Genomic DNA, 6,000 nt, shown 5'->3' with positions numbered 1-6,000 from the left:
TTTGTAATTCTATACTTTGCGTCCTAGCCTCTCTCTTCAGTCAGCACGGCCGAATTTGTAACACAGGATATCCATAACTGATTTTTCTTTCCTATGATGGTGAGGAGGCAGCAGAGAGCCGCTGGCTCCCAAGGCCTCTTTAGGGAAGCAGTGCCACTGCTATAAAGCATTGTTGCCACCTCATGAAGCAGCACTGGACCCACCGCGCTGGGTGGGCGGAGAAAGGTGGACGTTCACCGCCCCAGGGCCTAGTGGCCTGCGTTTGGAGAAGGGCTAACAAACAGCAGACGAGCAATCTGCAGATGAGCCCACACTACCCTCCACTACGACCGCCGACGGAGCGTTGGGAGACAGCAGCAGCAGCGCCTGCGCGCTAGCAAGTAGTGGTGGACTAGGTGGAGGTTTGCTTCCTGCCCTCCTGTCGCAGTTCGGAATTTGCAGTGCGCCTGCGCGTTGGTGGAGGGGAGGAGGGCGGTGTCCGGCCCTGTGTTTTGAACGTCTCGATGCGGATAGCTCACTATTTGGCAGGAAGGTGAGGAGTCCTCTATCATGGCGGTAGAGCTCGTGTACGGAGAGTAGGATCCAAATGTGGCAGAGGCGAACAGGAGGCAGCAGTGGTGACGGCGGAGTGGGACAAACGAGACAAGGGGAGCAGCTGTCCTTACTGCTGCCGCAGAGAATCTGAGTAGCCTAGTGAGACAGGAGGATTGGTGCGATTGCAGCGCTAACGCTTCTACGCCGTTCTCCTGGCACTCCCAGGCGCCCATCCCCCCCAGCAGGTAAGCGAGTAGCTAATGGGGGGGGATGGGACGGGCACGACTCAGCCTGTCGCGCCGCCCTTGGCCTGGCTTAGCCTAGCCTAGTATCGGGTAGAGCCGGAGGGAGTCGCTGTGGGATGGACTTGAAGCCGTTGCTCCTTAGCTTTCCCTCCCCTCCTTCGAGGCTGATGTTATTTATGTACTTGTGGTGTTCCGTCTCTGTTACCTTTTCTTCTTTACTGCCAGCCTCAGAGGTCCGCCCGGAAATCGCGGGAGGCGGGTGAGAGTGGGGGCCCTTGGGCTCGTGTTGCTGTTTCCGTCTTCCTTTTTCACGTAGCGCCCTGGCTCCTTGGCACCCCTCACTTTTCTGGGCTCCAGGGGACTGCTGCCTTCTTTTGGCACTGTCCTTCTCGCTATCTACCTTCTTCCTACCCCCGCCCCACTGTCTCTTGCTGGAGGGGAGGGGTCGCAGCTGCGTATCCCCCCTTCCTCTCTGTGGAGCTATTGTACTGTGGGTTGGGGCCCGCCGAGGGGCTCCCAGCAGAAAAAGCTCTCTGTCGATAGTGCACGTTGGGGGAGGTAAGTCTCTGTCCTGTCATCCGTTCGCCCCCGCCCTCCCTCTCCGAGAAAATAGGGTGGAGCGGATATGAAGGTGGTGGCAGGGTTTGGCCGCGCTGCAGTAGCCAAATGCTGGAGCTGGGAGAGCTGCTAACGCGCCGAGCTGGCAGCGCTGGGGTTGCACACGCCATTGCTGCTGTCTGGGACACCCAGAGTGAGTGCCTGTGTGTGTACACGCTCCTTTGTCTGCTGCTGCTGCTGCCGCCGCTGCTTTCCCCTCCTCCCTCGATTTCCTCTCTCCTCCCTCCCCTCCCTTCTTTCTCCTCTCTCCCAGACTCAAAACGCAGCTGCAGGTTTGTAAATACTGGACCAACACATACAATATGGCTGACGCTCGCCCTGCTCCCTCTGTCTCCGCCGCTTAGCCTCTCCTCCATTTAGGCTTTTGTTTCTTCCCCTTCATCTCCCGCTAAAAAAAAAACAAACAAAAACCCAAACAAAAAAAACCCAAAAAAACAATTCACCCTCCTTATTGCGTGCATGGCGGGATTTCAAGGGTAAGGATCCTCGCTTTGGAGGCTTTCTCCTTCCGTTTTGCTGTTTACAACAAAATGAAACCTAAAATCAGAGGGGGGTTGGGAACTTAACAAGGCCTAGAGGGAGGGAGGGAGGGGGAGAATTGGCTGAGCCCTGCGGAGAGAGGCTTGATTAGGGTGCGCTTATCTTTGAGGGAGGGGGCTGGTGCACCAAAGCTCTGGCGGAGGTGAAATACTGTATTATGCTTGTAAAATGAACTAGCGCCGTTTCTTTCATTTTAGGATGTAGTTCAGTATAAGGTATCAACTCGGCACAGACTTATTAAAAAGACCTGAACTAGTTACGCTAGAATAGGCATTGTGTAGTGAAAACACGTAGTATAGGTTTTTGGGGGTTTCTTGGCTTTCTCTGTATTTCCTTGCTAGTATTTTAAATAGTTTGCAGATCACAGGCTATAAAACTGGAATTAACGCTTGCCGGGTCTCTTTGTGTTGCTAGTTTTCTGTCTGCGATCAATTTGCCCTTGTGATGACAATGGCACAAAAGGAAGTTGTTTGTTGTTCTTAAAAAGGAGCGCTTTTTCTTAGAAAAGGTATGGCATCGTGAACTGAAGCGCGATACTGAGCTACAAGACAGCGTGTTTCTGACCTCTCCTAACAAAAGACAAATGTTCAGTTCAGCACCTCCCAACCTCAGTTATTCAGAGTACCCCCGTGTAGCTTCAATGAAAATAGCATATATCTTAATATATCTTATTGCTTTTTTTTTTTTTTTAAAAAAAAAAACACCCACAAAATAACATCTTAGGCATATCTAAAATGATCTGCTGGAGAACGGCATGTCTAGGTTTTAATTTAAGGATGAATGCTCAAGGTGCCAAGGATGTTATGCTTTCTATTGCTTTCTAAACATGTGTGTTACTGTAACTCATAGTAAATATTTCATTTTTCAAAGATTATATTTAAAAACACAGTCTCTAATCAAAGCATGTACACATTGATAGCTGTGACTTCTATCAGAGTAGTGCTCTAAAACAGTGTCCTAAATCTTTGGCTACTTTGCTTTGGAAGCTTCTAGTGGAGAAGCACTGGCATAGCATAATCATAGTTTTTTACTGAGAGAGTAGTTACTGCATTTTAATGCTAGAATTAAGTATCATATATTAAACAATTATTTAAACCTGTTTGTTGGTTTTTCTCCTGCTTTTCTCATCCCCATTAATCCAGTTGATTAACTGGAGGAGAAAATATAGTATTGAGTTTACCACAATGTAAAACTTGAGTGGAGTCATCCAAATTGCATTTTGGATTCTGTATTCATGTCATGGCTCCTAAGCCAACTGTAATACTTATAGATGGAAAAGTCTGAGCAAAAGGCTGTAACTTGATATTTCTGTGGATTTGTGCAGTGCTCAGTTACTCTTAACTGTTGTTAAATAATTTGTATTTTATCGATGAACAGTGAAAATAGGGCCTGGGATCACTAAAGTAATTTTCAAGTAATGGTGAAATTATTTAATTGAATAATATTCAGTACTTATTACTGTTTTCACTATTTGACAGGTGTTGGTTTTAACTTTGTCTTAATCTAAAATGTGAATTTGGTGATGGCATGCATAATTTAGCCAAATCAATTCACCACCTATCAGAGAAGTTGAGAATGTTTCTAAAATTGGAGATTACCTTTTTATATTTCCGTTGTGTAATGTATGTTGTAAAACTGCTGTCAATCCATGTTATGTGAGGTCTTGTTTAATTTGCTTGGAAACTTTATTGTATGTATTTCAGCAGGTTGTGGGACCATTACAAATTGTTGTCATTAACTGTGGTCTTTATATTAGATTTAAATATTACCTAATTGCAATAGTTTGCAATTATTGCAAGGTGGTTGAGATGTATTGTTATCTTTTATGATGGGACTTTCTTAGAGATCTACCTGTAAAATAAGCATTACTGACACTATAAACATTTACAGGTAGATTTTTATAGTCTTTTTCTGCAAAGGTTAGTTTTTAGTGTCTCTCTTTTTAATGTTATTGTTGAATGCTCTTCTGTGCTATTCAAGGTTTGCATCTCCAAATAGTGGTAAGAGTAGATAGAGCTTAATTAGCTCTATGGATTTCAACAATGCTTAACATGCAGATAAGCTGCTGAGCTTCAGGCCTTTGATTGCAGGTGGTAGTTTGAACAGAGAGCTATCTCTTTGTCTGTTTGTTTACCAATAGTATTCCATTTGTTTTTATATGGATGACTTACAGTAGCCATTTATAGTGAGCACACTGTTATCAGTGTGACCAACTGTTGAGTCCATTTGTCATCTTTGAAGTAATCTCTTTATTTTCACTCACTTCTTCTGGCATAGCTGTATACAGATCCTATTCTTTGACCACATTGTAGCTGATAGTCCCCTTGTACTAACAGTGCTAGCCACTTTAATTGAAGTGCCTTGTATTCAAATCCCTGCAGTTCCATTTCCTGGGAGTGATCAGTGGTGTGTGGTAACCTGGCTAGTCTTAATATTCCTTTTTGGAGTTTTTGGTTTGTTTGACTTAGTGTCAGAGTTCTGGGGAGCTTATATGTCTGCTTAAGTGTAAGACTGTATCTGCAAGTTTGGAAATGCTTTAGGATGAAAGTGCTCTAATAAAATATGTTGCTATGTTTAAGGTCACTGGTTGGTCTCTCCTCCTGTTCTCAGAGTCTTCCTGGTGGTTTAGAGGTAGTCCTGAATCCCAAGTTCCCGATGTAACTTTGGGCATAGCCTATTAAGATGACAATTCCTTCTGAATGTGTACCTCAAAGGCTTTTTAATTCTATCCACTGTATTGCTTGGTGGGTTTTTTGTTTTCCCCAGATTACTCTTAGGTCAGGACAAGTAATGAATATAGGGAACATGGGTAACTATTCTGTTTTAAGATTACTATGCTGACTAGGTTGTAAAGTATAGCATTACCTACCAAATTGATGTCTACTACTGGTGCTGCTTCTTAAGGTGATATTACTTTCCCCAGATGTTGTCAGTCACTTCTCAAGCTTATTTCTTCATTTTACTTTTTCAGTAATGTTTATTGACTTGTTCTAAAGCATACTAAGTTGCCATTATGGTGATTTCTGGAAAAAAAAATATTTACCTATCTACACCTTAACTTGACCCCCCCCTTTAAAAAAACATAAATTAATCTTTTTCTAAACCTGTATTCATCACATTTAAATGTAAAAACTAACTTTACTAGATTATGACCTCTTACCCTAAGAAGCACAACTGAAAGACATATCAGACTTCTGGTCTGGTAAGTGTTAAGATCAAATAACTATTTCTGTTGCAAAAATTGTGGTGGTTTGACCTTGGCTGGATGCCAGGTGCCCACAAAGCTGCTCTATCACTCCCCTCCTCAGAAGGGGGGGAGAAAATAAGATGGAAGAAACCATGTTGGTTAAGATAAAGGCAGTTTAATGAAGTAAAAGCAAAGGTTTGTGTGCAGAAGCAAAGGAAACCAAAAGATGTTATTCTCTGCTTCCTATCAGCAGGTGATGTCCAGCCACTTCCCAGAAAGCAGGGCTTCAGTATGCATAGCAGTTGTTCTGGATGACAAATGTCATAAATAATGAATGCCCTCCTTTCCTCCTCCTTTCTCTTAGCTTTTATATCTGAGCAGATGTCATATGGTATGGAATATTCCTTTGGTCACTCTGGGTCAGCTGTCCTGGTTATGCCCCCTCCCAAGATCTTGCCCACCCACAGCCTACAGGTGGTGAGGGAAGGTTGGAGAGACAGCCTTGATGCTGTGGGAGCACTGCTCAGCAGTAGTCAACACACTTTTCCTAGCTACCAATACAAAGCACAGCACTGTGAAGGCTGTTATGGGGAAAGTTACCTCCATCTCAGCCAGACCCAATGCAATTATTTTCCTAGTTAAGTATGTATTTTCTTTATGGAAAACTGTTCCCTAGTGTGTTCAAAAAAGGTAGCTTAACTCCACTGTATAATTTTGATTGCTATTGAGATTTTTAAATCTGGAAGTTCCCAGCAGCATAGAAGAAAGCATGTTCTGGAATAGTTCCCTTGTGATGTTTTGTATTGGGCATAACTGGCGAGGTTGAGGGGGGAGCAGGGTGGGGCTGCAGGGGTGACCTCTGTAGGAGAAAGTTGT

General features: G+C 44.0%; 1 protein-coding gene across 15 annotated transcripts in view; it reads left to right on the top strand.

The window, feature by feature from the left end:
- Positions 1-239: 239 nt before the first annotated feature.
- The window catches only part of LOC129783098 (spindlin-Z), a 97,546-nt gene continuing 91,785 nt past the window's right edge, over positions 240-6,000 (top strand). For 3 of the 15 annotated variants that reach the window (XM_055792793.1, XM_055792798.1, XM_055792796.1), the window contains exon 1: positions 242-779. The gene's annotated coding sequence lies outside the window, so the exon portion shown is untranslated. Of the gene's footprint in view, positions 780-813; positions 1,531-1,560; positions 1,874-2,351; positions 2,446-6,000 lie in introns of those variants that run through there. The other 12 variants (XM_055792791.1, XM_055792790.1, XM_055792792.1 and 9 more) reach the window with 9 other exon arrangements.

This window comes from Falco peregrinus, chromosome W, assembly GCF_023634155.1.
Source record: "Falco peregrinus isolate bFalPer1 chromosome W, bFalPer1.pri, whole genome shotgun sequence".
NCBI lineage: Eukaryota > Metazoa > Chordata > Aves > Falconiformes > Falconidae > Falco > Falco peregrinus.
The sequence above is the reverse complement of the archived record's forward strand: the minus strand, read 5'-3'. Positions and strand labels throughout refer to the sequence as shown.